Source organism: Papaver somniferum, chromosome 7, assembly GCF_003573695.1.
Source record: "Papaver somniferum cultivar HN1 chromosome 7, ASM357369v1, whole genome shotgun sequence".
Lineage (NCBI taxonomy): Eukaryota > Viridiplantae > Streptophyta > Magnoliopsida > Ranunculales > Papaveraceae > Papaver > Papaver somniferum.
Window position 1 is genome coordinate 38347836 of NC_039364.1, and position 13353 is coordinate 38361188.

At 36.5% G+C, this 13353-nt stretch overlaps 1 pseudogene; it reads right to left on the reverse strand.

Moving 5' to 3' along the window:
- LOC113294536 overlaps nt 1–13127 on the reverse strand; it is a 32611-nt pseudogene extending 19484 nt beyond the window's left edge.
- Between the last annotated feature and the right edge of the window lie 226 nt (nt 13128–13353).

Here is a 13353-nt window from a genome sequence, read left to right on the forward strand (position 1 = left end):
ATCGCACGATTACAAAGATTTCAAGATTTCAAAGATTATAAAGATTACTAAGATTTCAAGATTACAAAGACTTCAAAATTACAAAGATTGCGAGATTTCAAAATTACAGAAAACTGAGAAAATTTAATTTATTTGTTTCTCTAGAATATTTCTTTTACTGAGAATAAAAAGATTTTTGATTTGATTTACAAAATGCGAAACAATCGCAGAATTACAAAGATTTCACAATTACAAAGATTTCAGAATTATAATGTATTAGAACTTCTCTTGAATATTTATTTTGCTTCAAATGATATGATATTATGAGAATGAAAGAATGAATGAAAGAATAAAACAACAAAGAAACGTGAAAATTTCGCAAGAGAAAATCTAAAATCCATAAAAATCTAAGATTAGAATGGGGCGAACCTTTATGGCGTACACCCTAGTTCGCGAATAAAATTTCGCAAGAGGCAAATGTAAGACCTAAAGTATGTCATAGAAGGGGTTACCTGTAGCATGACTCAGGGAAAAGGTTACACCGCCCCTGGAACCTGAGTCATGGAGATTTGGGGTCAATAAAGCCCATCCGGGAGAGGCATCTTGGATTCTCAGCCTAAGCATATGACTTAGGTTGGGCGACTAAGGTAATAAGGACTCTCCCAAGGAGTGCAGAATCTGATCAAGGCGCCGAGGTACACGGTTGAGTCAAGAGTGCCAGGGGCGTTTGAAGCGTCCTTGCCATTCTTGACAAGTCTTGGCTTATACTGCACTCGGCCCGAAGAAAACCCCACTTAGGGTGCAGTCTCGTAACCATAAGCCCTATAGGTAAAAGGCATAATAGGCTGCGAAAACAACTGGTTGTTGTTAAGACCGGATGGGAGGAGCTAATCTTGTATGGTAGAAGTACGCCTCCTTGAAGGGGCAACCAGGGGGGAGATAAGGGCGGCACCCTCCATTAGGGAGCTGATAAGTGTCTTAGGACGCAAATATCATGAGGCTTTTTACTCACAAGGGTATTAAGGCTTGTCATATTTGTGCAACAATGCTGAAGAGGCAATAATACTAGAGAAAAGGATAACACGAGATCAATGGGTCATTACATGAAAGTGTGAAGACGTCCTGCGATTTCGTCGCAAGACGGCAATGTCATGGGGCTTTATTTTCGCAAGAATATTTAGGCCTGTCATATTGTCGCAACAATCCTGAAGAGGCAATAGTACAAAAGAAAAAGTTAAGGCTAGATCAATGGGTTTTTGCATGAAAGTGCAAAGACGTCCTGCGATTTTGTCGCAATGACAAGAGGTGGCAACATAAGACCTTTAACTAGGAAGGCAAAATAAGACCACATAAGAAAATGAGTAAGCAAGTAAGCTTGCGAGAATGATTATATGTAAGCAAACAAGCTTGCGAATATGTACATGGAAATGAAACTGAGGAAGTGAAAATGCCGCAGACTTGATATTATGATCATACTGTTATGAGATACTAATAGTGCAGGAAAAAGGAAAGATGAAACACAAGTAAGAACTTGTGAGGAACAATAACTACACGAAGAGGAATGCATACACTAAAGAAAAAGCCAGAGAAATGGAGAATGGAGGCAATTTAAAGCTACATCAATTTTAGCGTGCAAAATGAGCTAAGTAACACAAACATTAGCTATACATTGCAATAGATAAGCATTCTCATCATACAAACATCATACTCGCATCATAAAAGCATTGCATAAGCATTTCATAGCATAAACATCGCATACACATGATCATCACATAAGCATTATATTCGCACAAGTACTTTACAAAACTGTACGGAATAATATTGCAGAACTTCGCAATAATATCGCAGAATTTCGCAGAATTTTTCAGAATTTCGCAAGATTATTCAGAATTTTGCTGAATGTGTCAGAATTTCGCAGGATTATTCAGAATTTCGCGGAATTATTCAGAATTTTGCAGGATTATTCAGAATTTTGCAGAATGTGTCAGAATTTCGCAGGATTATTCAGAATTTCGCAGAATGTGTCAGAATTTCGTAGGATTATTCAGAATGTGTCAGAATTTTGCAGAATGTGATTATTTCGCAGAATGTGATTATTCCGAACGATATGATCATTTCGCTCAATTATTTCGCACAATTATAAGCAACTTGAAGAGATTATACTATCGCATGAGCACAAAACATGAGACAAAGCACAATTAAGAAGCAGTTCACACATTCAATATTTTCTCAAAGATTCTACCCTCATAGATAAAGAACAGAGACAACTATGGATTACCAAGAAAACATTTTATGTTTTTTATCTTCTCGGCAAGAATCACCAAAAATGGAGTAATAATTTCACATGAATAGAGGCAATACTTATTATTCTCATTCAAGGACGGATACTTCTTACATTTCGAGAATTGAATATTTCTTACACTTCATCAAGGATACTTCATGCTTCTTATACTTCTTCAAGGATACTTCATACTTCGCATACTTCAAAAGATGATACTTCTTATTTACTTTGCAACATTCCGGAACTTCACAAAAGAATAGAGGCGAGTACGTACTTTTCAAATCCAGTATTATTTCGCTCGTTCCTTCATCAACAAAGATCAAAGACTACTCCAACAACTACAACAATGGATTTTTTCCTGAAGATCGCTCTTCAAGCAATATTCAAGAAAAAAGAGGCAAGATGTAGGATCAGAATTTCGCGACAACGATACGCTCGCGAAATTCTTAACAACGCATTACAAAAATGTTGCAGAGCACTTTGAGAAACGATACAATATGTGATATTAGCTTAAACATAAGAAAAATGTAATAACTTTGCGAAGATTAGAAGATCTGCGAAATTAACATTTGTAAGCTTGCGATATCATCGCAAGCCAGATCCGAAATTAGGGTAAATCTTAGCTGCATATGAGCTGTCACTCACTAGGTAGAATCCTATATAAAGATAAAGGCAAGAGAGAGAAAGGGGATAGATAATCAGAAAGAGAGACACACTTTAGGAGAGGATACATTCTGTAGAGAGAGAAAGTAGAATTGGTTGTATTATTATTATCTCCTTCTTCTTCCTCCTTCACGAACCTAGATCTCCAAATACTCATTAATGGAGTCTCCATGTAATCAAGATGTAATTACAAATAATCATAGTAAAACCTAACCCCGTGGATGTAGATCAAATTAATCAAACCACGTAAATATTGTGTCTTATTTTCTATTTTCATTATCTTTATCTTTATTTTCATATCAAATAAGTTTAGATCTAGAAATCATAGTCATGATAGTACAAGGGGTGTGTTGTAGGATTTCCTGCAACTACACTTCCATCAGTATCTGCAGCACTGCACTAGTCTGAACGTTAGTATGCTCTAGTTGAGTCTTCAAGCCATTCAGGTCGCTACGAAGTTGACCTAAACCAAAATCCATACTCGTCTTCCCATATTCCAGGATCTCATCTTCATGCTCCATACCATCAGGCGCATTTCCCGGAACACGACCTTCATACTTCCGTAACGGACCTTCAGCCTCGAGATCCTCCCACTGTTTATAACTGAGGGGTCCTCCAGCCTCGAGATCCTCCCACTGTTTATAACTGAGGGGTCCTTCAGCTACCCCAAGAATTACTAACAGTTCCGAATCATTGTGATAACACTTCATTTCTTCACCCACCCTCATTTCTGAACATACCACTGATTCACATAGCTGTAGATGTCGAACTACTTTCGTGCACAACACGTCAAGAATAAGGGGGCGCCACCCTTCAACTGTATTCTTTTTCCACCATTCTCCACGCACATACGGCAACAACGAAAGGAACCAAACCTGCGGTAAAAACAAAAACTATCAAAACAACAATTACCAGATACTAGACATGCAGAAAATATCAGTCCAATCACTTTTACCACCAACACTTGTGGCATTCCTTTTGGCTTGACAGTTGGTTTACTAATCATATTTCCTGTAGTCTCTTTTTTCATTTGAGATTTGATTGCAGAGTCACTTTCAAACAGAGTCCCCTTGTACACCCTCTCACCCCATGGATAATTGTTGAACTCTGAGAGATTGTCCACCAAGTGCCACAAATCGTCAGCAATTCCATGTATGTTTTGTGTCCCCAACAAAAACATGTTGACCACATATACTAATGCCACCTTCACCCTATCTTCAACCGGATATGGAACCGGTTCTATGTCTTTATATCCTGCCTGACGGTCGTGCATTTTCTTAGATATGGTTGCACTGGCATCACTTGTTTTACTATCACTAGTTTCTCTGTCAACCTTCTCTACCCGATCCTGTGAGACTGTTTTGCAAAATAGAAAGTCATACAAATCATGTCCCACGATTGCTTTATTTTTGGAAAAATACTTTTGCCTGAGTTTTGAGTCTTTTGACGCCCCCGATTGAGATCCCGATTGAGAGTCAACATCGAGAGATCTAACCCTCGAATCCAGAAATCTAAGACTGGATATCAGAGCAAAATCCGTCTTTCGGAAACACAATTCTTTGTCTGCAACTCTGAAATACATTTCTTCATTTTGCCTTCTTTCAGGTTCGACTTTGATCTGCCGACTCATTAGAAAACAAAATATTGCAGAAGACCAACTCTGTTCTTCGGGAATGTCCATTAAATGCCCGATCGCAGTTGTCCTGAACAAGTCTTTCTCATCTTTAGAAAGAACCTTCCACAAGTCTTGTAGTGTTCCCAAACTCGAGTAATTGCTCATGCCAAAGGCGAATCCCCGGTTTTTGAGAGGGAAGAAAAACCCACTGCGAAACACAATAAAAAGTTGAAAGAAACAATGAATAAGTTACAAATAATTGGTTGAACTTAGTGAAACATTATATTAAAGCAGAATACTCCTCTGCTAGAAGTTCCTATTTTTACCTGTCGTCCACAGCTGCACTAGGAACTTCAAAATATAAAGATGGTCCTCTACACACTTCCAATTCAATCGCCTTCATAATACTCTTCTTGGCCCTCTTCTTGGGAAGTCTACCAGAACCCATTGATTATACCTACAAATACTGAATTTAGAAAGGAAGTTATAGCATTAACCGTGAATATGAGAAATTCCGAGACTATTGAGAAATATAAAGGAGGTTTGCCTTTTGCTATACGCACAGAACTTGATTTATTTTCAGTAATTGACATTGACGATGCTTGTAAGAAAGCTATTTCCATAATAATATGATCCATTTGTGTGCAGCTATTATCCACGGTGTTATTCAAGTGTGCATCTATTATCCACAACAAGAATAATATGTTGTGCAGGAAATGTTTACAACTTATTATGGTCCCTAAAACCTGTGCAGGAAATATCCACAACAAAAACCTTACCATATCTCTCCTACTCGATATAAATCTTCGAAACAATTATCTATTGATCCTAACTCAATAATCTAATTCTTCATAAACAAACATTTGAAAATCAACAACCATGAACCATCTAGAAATAGAGATCACTACAATATCCACGGTGTTCTTCTAGTGTGCAGCTATTATCCGCAACAAGAATAATATGTTGTGCATGAAATATCTACAAATTATTATGGTCCCTAAAACCTGCGCAGGAAATATCCACAACAAAAATCCTACCAGATCTCTCTTCGAAACAATTATCTATTGATCCTAACTCAATAATCTAATTCATCAGAAACAAACATTTGAAAATCAACAACCATGAACCATCTATAAATAGACAAACATTCTGGCTTCTAAAGAGAAGAAGAAACTACAACATCTGTCTGCACAGCAAACCAAACACTTGGTAAATACTAGTCAGAAATTTAGCCTACTAACAGTTATACAAGTTATCAAAGAACCTAGTGAATTGGTTTGTGCAAACTCTTGAGAGTGCACTAAAACCAAAAAGAACGATCTGCAACAGTTGTTAGAAGGGTTTGAAGACACCCAGAACAACGCGTGGAACCAGAAATCAAGCTACTGGACGAGAAAAACAAGTCACCATCATTACAAGTTGCGCAAGACTTAGCCATCATTAAATGAAGTAACAAAAGATAATTAGACACTTAGCAAGAAGACACAAATGACTACAGCTAGAGAACAAGATTTGTCTCAAGACTATGTTAAGGGGAAAGGTTCAAAGCATGCAAAGTGGTACTCAAAAGTAGAAAACAACTTAAAGGAGAACATTGTATTGTTCTTTCAAAACAAGCAATAAAGATAAAACGTTTATTGCAATCTGTCAGTTCTTTTTATTCTACTTGTGAAGTTATTCTCTATCTATCATTTTGGGGATAGAAACTGATTTCTCTAGTGGTATCAGAGCAAGAAGTTAAGTAAGCAATGTTTCCAGCGATGATTGGGAGGGCTTCAATCCAAGGCTAACAAGGTATTACCGTTAGATCCTAATATCGATAGAGAGAAGAGGACATCTGTTTCATCATCATCATCACCCAATCCGCAAGAAAACACTATGGACAAAGATATGGATAAACTAATGGAGATGATAAAAAGATTACAAAAAACACAACAAGAAAAAAAAAGTTCCAAGTCAAATATAGAAAAACATCCATAGTTCATAGATGATTCGCCATTCAAAGTGGAGGCAAGAATCGAAATCGCTACTTACCACGGAGAATTAGACCTAGATAAGTTAGATGGATGGCTCAAGTCTTTGGAGGTTTATTTCAGCACCAAGGGATTTACTGAAGAGCAGCAGGTAAGTTTCGCTAGACTAAGACTTGATGGACATGCCCTAATCTGGTGGGAAGCGTATATGTCAGGTTTGGCCCTTAGCAGTGAAGCACCAGTAACTACTTGGAAGCAATTCACAACTGCTATCCAGAATCAGTTATGGTTCGAGCTAAATCTGGCATTAAGTAAACAAAATGGCAACTCCACCAGTTACAGAACCCGCTAAAAGATCAACAACAGGACCTGTCCCCATTGCAGGACAGTTATTCAAGATCCAACCATCGATATTTCTCCTATGTCATGAAATGTAATGTTGAATACAACTATCCGAATAAGACTAGCACCGTTTCTTCTGATTTAGACCACAAACAAAGAATCCTTTGAATTAAAAACTTTTCTTTTCAACAAAAACCAATCTAAAGAAATCACAAAAGAATTCATAAAGCAATGTAGCACATTATGATTTAGTTATAGAATACAAAGACACTCTCATGCTTCAATAACTTCTTCATAGACTGATACACACCAATTGAATGAAAACCTTTTGTTATAGTTTAAAAATTAAAATCCCCCAAATATCAATAAAAATATTAGGATTTTTTTTCAAATCAACAATTACACAAAAATCTTAATTTAACTAATTACCTTTAAGAGAATCTCAATGCGTTCCAAAAATATCAGCAGCACCACCAACAATCGATCTTTTAGAACGCTTCAAAAAAAAATCGAATAACTCATCTTAAAAATCAAAATTTTAACTTGTAATATCACAAATTCTTTATCCCGTCCATATCTCTAGGTATACAAAACTTATTCTTGCTGAAAACCCAAAAATTCCATGAACCCTAAATTTCATTCAAATCCAAAAAATCCAAGCTACTGAGAATGTGATTTTGAAGAACAGTGTATTTAATCAAAAACCCATCTAAAAAAGTGAATTTGAGATAAAAAAAATTTACTTCGATTTGTTTTTCCACAGACCTAAATCAGGTGTGTTTCTCTCTCGAAAATTTCAAAATAGCTTGTACTTACCTAGAATAATCCTTGATTTGAAGAAGAAACATCAAAATAAGATTCTGATAAACAAAACAGTGAAGATGAATATGTTAAGTTTGATTTAGAGAGTGAGAAATCTGTGGGTTAGGTTGTCGCCCAGTTTCGAGAGAGAGAGAGAAATATTTTTCAAATTATGTACTGAAATCAGTAGAAAGTTGATGTATTATAATACATTATAATTTGATTTCTAATTACTAACGATTGGTTTCCTAATAAACAGCAGTGTCTCGACACCCAACATATAAAGGGTATCTTAGCCATTATTAAAATACACACACAGTTTTGATCAACTATTTGTATTTGTTTCAGTTTAGGTCAAATTATTGGAAGTCAATCATTTTTTTGGTCATTTCTACTTTAGTCCCTTGTGGTAGTTTCTTTTGTTTAGTCCCTTCTGGTGGTTTCTTCAAGACTCCTTCAAGAAAAACACAAGTACCAGTAGCTTCAATCTGACTTAACTCAACAACGGATGAATCAACAATGACTTGTAGATTTGCTAGACAAGATCCATCGTTCAATTCAAGAAACGCAGAACCTTTCCCTTTACTTCTTCTTGTTTTAACCCAACCACCTACTTTAATTTTCTCACCAGCTAAACCAACACCACCATCTGGACGGCCGATTATGTTCTTGATTAAGACTCTTTCGGGGAATTCTGACCATATGGCTGATGAGGAAGAAGAAGAAGGAAGGGTTTCAGCTGGGGTTGCTGCCGCCGGTTTTGTGGTGAGGGTGTTGTTTCTGCCATTGATGAAGGGATTGCCAAAAAGTACTAAGAACATGGATATTTATAGTGTTTAAGAAATACATATATATATATATATTCCCAAAAATAGACCTGATTTCCATAAACTAGCAAAAGCGAAACCAACTTGGAATCAGAAACCCGGACCGGACAACTAGAGTTTTTAAGATTTTCTTCTTCCTAATCTGTTTAGAATTCTAGGGAATTGCGTGTTTGGGGCATCTACTTCCTAATCTGAGCGACCTAAATAGGCCGTGAGGTACCACCCCATGATCATTACTAGCATCTCTTTCTTTCTCGTTGCTCTGATTTAGTTAACTTAAGATTAACGTTCAAAATCTCTTTGAACGGCAAAGTTTAAAGACATGGTTTGCAGTTTACTATTTTTTTTTATTCGTTCTTTTGGTTTTAGTTGATGGAAGAATAATTAGGATGGCATCCAAACAAAGTAATAATAATTAATCCTTTTGTTCCAAGATGTCTGGCACTCTGGCTTAAGTCCAAAATTTTATTAAAGCAAGGTAATTACAAGAATTAAAACGGGCTCAAAAGCTCACCACCGCCCATAAACCAAACAGGTTCTTAACATACCGAGGGTCTGAACCTCACAAAAACAACATTCTAAAAAGGTCTCACAGTTTTTTTTAGTGGGTCTCGGTGGATCCCGCCGAAAAACAGTAGGGGGCCATTTATGGTGGAGCCCATTAAAACTTGTGTGAGTATCGGTTTTTACCGTAGTTCATTTATGCGGTTCAAATAGACTTTTTGTAAACCAAAAGAGTAAATGAAATAACTTGAGAAAGAGCTCTAAAAGCCCCTAAAATAGCAAACATGAAAAATAACATCAAGAGTACAACAATCAAAAAGTTTAATAACGTCTATATAAATCATTAGACAACCATAACTAGTGTAATGAAGGATTAAGTCCAAGGACAAGTTGTAATAGCATGAAATTTAAATTTAAATCATCATTAAATTTCAAAACCTTTGGATCAGTTCCTAAATTCAAAGAAGAAGAATTAAGTTCTAAACAATTTAGCGAGACGAGAGATATAAACAGACATAACTAGTCTAATAAAGGATTAAGCACATGTTCCATAAACAATACTGCACCACTTTGCCCCTCTCTAATGATAAACATGAACGGATGATCGGCTACGAAATCAGTGGGAGGAGGAACAGTACGAGGACCCTTGGAAGCACATCTACGCATAATGACAGCCGTAGAAGCAGCAGCTTTCGTTCTATCTTCATTAGTTTCAACAAAACACTTGTGATAAACATTTGAAACATGAAACTTACTTTCAACACTCGGCATCTCAGTAAGCTCTTTCTTATTAATATCAAAACCATTCAGCATATCAGTCAGCTCTTCCTTGTTAGTATTAATATTCAGCATCTCAGTCAGCTCTGCCTTCGACTTATCAAAAGGCAAAACTAGTCCTACTTTCCGTAGAACACTTTTTGCTTCACACTCAAAACAAATCCTGAATTTGGGAATCTTGAGTTCTCTTGTTGGGCCCAACCGACGACGAACTGAGATATACTGATGAAGGAAAGCAGCAGGATCAGAACTCACTTTTTCTATAAGTTCACCGAACCCATCGCGCTGCTCTGGTAAAATTAGGGGTGTGCAACGGACGGACGGATGCGGATTAGGGTTCACTCGCGTCCAAACCGTCAAAGTTGCGGATTTGGAAAATCCAACCGTGTCATGTCCAATCACCCGCGGATTTGACATCCGCGAATCAACGGGGGATACGGTACGGATGCCGATTAACCGCGGATTAAGTCAAAAAAAAAATTACTAAGTTTAGAAACTAGAATTACGTTTCTATCATACCAAACAATACAAAAATAAAGAATCAAGCTTGTGGTACAGTAAAATGATCTGCTGAATTGCTACTAGTAGTAGCATAGAATCGGCATACAAAATAGTTATGCTTCAATTCCAAAACTAAATAAACATGTTGATTATGAATAATTCATTAGTTAGTGCAAAGGAGTTCACGAATGAAAGAAATAAGTTACCAGACACCAATATTAATTATGGAAAAAGAATGATAGCACATGACCGCCTTTCCGATTGTTTTAGATTCTTAGCCATTTTTTTCCACGACCTGTCATCTTCTAACTTGACTACCGTCCTCCAACATAGCTTTGTACACAGTAAGTAGTTGCTTCCCATCATTTGTGTAGTCGCACACCACAGTTTATTGAACGTAAACAATGAAGGCACTCCAACACATTAGTTTCTCTTCCATGTCACCACCTCCTTCGACTTCAGTTTCAGCTACAGAATACATGGATGAACTAATCTTATAAGTTTAAGAGAAACTCCGTTTAATGCATAACTTCCAATAATATCCTTTAACAATTCTATTAATTTTCTTTACTGCACTACGGTGCGGGTGAATCCGCGGATTTCAAAGCCCAACTACAACCAAATCGTTAAAAGTGCGGATTTGAAAATCCCACCCGTGTTCGGCCCATACATCTTGCGGTTTGGGTTTCATCCGTAATTTTACGGATGGATACGAATTAAATCCGCGGTTCCTGACATTTTGCTCATCCTGAGTAAAACTATGCACATGTTGAAATATAGACTGGTTTCCCAATCTCTTTTGTAAGAAAGTGCCAATACTTTGAAGCCATCGAAACAACCAATACGTTGATACATGTGCGATGACATGAAGGGAACACGTACTGATTCTTTTCCTTCAAGCAGATGGAACTCTGACATCTTAGTTAGTGATGGTTTAAATTGATACTGATTCCAAGATCCTTTGAAGTAGAGTGCATTCGCCAATATTAACATCAAGCTTATTATAGGGGCGGCATGGTTTATTAGAGGGACGGCATTCTAATATGACAAAAAGGATCATTACATGATCATTCAAGGTGTCCCTTATCAAAAAAAATTGGAAATGATAAATTAACCCTTATTATTGATAACTTAGTTTAGTGATGATAATCAAGTTTAGTATTAATGATTAATTTCACTTATATTAACTCAAAATCAAAACAAAATCAGATTTATAGAGTTAAAAAAAAAAAAGTTCAGAGGAGAAGAAAAATAAATTTTTTTGTGATATTTGTGAAACCCTAGATTTTAATTCACTCAACCAAAATGAGTGATTCCAGTGACCCGGTATACTTCTAAATTAGTTCCCATTAACATTTTCTCGCTCAAAATTATCTAAAGTACGTAACGAAATCAAAACTTTTAAATTTTCAGAAGAACTTACGGTTGCAATTTTGCTCGTGACCAACCGTAACTCTTAGTTACGGTTCGTAAGTTATCGAATACCAACCGTAACTGGTTAAATTTGGGGAAGATCCAATCGTAAAACCAGTTACGGTTAGTAATTAAATTTGGACAACAACCGTAACTAAATTACGGTTGGTAACTAATGAATCGAGACCAACCGTAACTACCCTTCGGTTGGTCTGTCAACTTAACTTTTGAACCGTAAATCATTATTTGATAAATTCTTAAGACACAGGATTATTTACGGTTGGTATGGTTGTTTGAGTAACAAACCGTAACTCAATTACGGTTGATAAATATGATGCAAATACAAACCGTAACTGAACATATTTCTCAAAACTAAGAACTTACGGTTGATATTTGAGTTAAAACCAACCGTAACATCAACTCAATCTACAGTTACGGTTCGTATTTGAGTTATTACCAACCGTAACTCACATGCAACCAGAAATTTCAATTTCAATTTTCATACAAAACCCTAATTTTTGATACAAAATTAACTTAAATCCAACACGATAAACTAAACCCTAACTGGGTTTTTCCAGACATTTTTCAAATCGTCGATTAATCGAAGACGATGAAATTTTCAGTTTTAATGGAGGTTACGATTGATGGAGGAGAAGAGAAGGTGAAGAAGAAGATGAAAAAAAACTGATTTGATTTTTTCTGATTCATTAGGTTTAAAAAAATTGATTAGATTTTGGTTGATTTAAAGTGAAAAGGGTAATCTAGTCAATTTACATCCCCTTTAGGACATCCCCTAACCAACTAAAGGGACATTACTATCACAATGCCGCCCCTCTAATAAACCGTGCCGCCTCTATAATAAGCTTGATTAACATGGTATGTTCATTGACTGCAGGTAGGAGATTTTGAATTAATCCATTGGTTTCCTTTGCAGCCCATGTATTCACCGTCTTCGGCACTTCTTTTCTCTAACCAAGCTGCGGACATTAAATCAATAAGAAAACGAAACTAAAAAACATAACGCACATATGAAACTAACACAAAACAAGAATAACAATGCGTACCTTACTTGCGAAATCCACTGCCTCGGCTTCCGCTTTGTAAACTGCATGCGCAACTTCTTGGAATGAAGGTTTAAGTGAGGAGCTAGCCCAAACACCGCCAACGAAAGACAGTTTAGGTTCGGTTTTTGTTTCTCCCAACATGTCGATGAGTTTTGAATGACCGGAACTCAGTTTGTTGAGACTCTCATAATTGAGGAACTCTAATATCTGTTTTAAGGTTTCGCCACTTGTTCCAGAAGCTAGTAACCCAAGAACAGTGTCAATGGAGAAAGGAGAAAATACAAGATTTATGGTTTTCGATTCGCTTAACCACATGTCTTTAACGAGTTTCATGCATGGATTGACGTTCTTTTTCCGTGGCTCCCCTTCTTTTAGTTTCTGATCCATGTCTGATGTCTGTCTGATGAAAACAAATTCTGACACTACTAAAAAAAACCTTGAGCAAGTTGATAAAAAGATTTCAAAACTAAATGTAGTGTCGTGAAAAGATTTACGCCTGTATTTATAATGTGCGGATGACTTGTTACCTTATTAAGTGGAAACACTGCCAAACTGAGATAACTTCCCGGAACTAGCAAAATCGACTCCAAAGCCAAAATATTTGACCCAACTA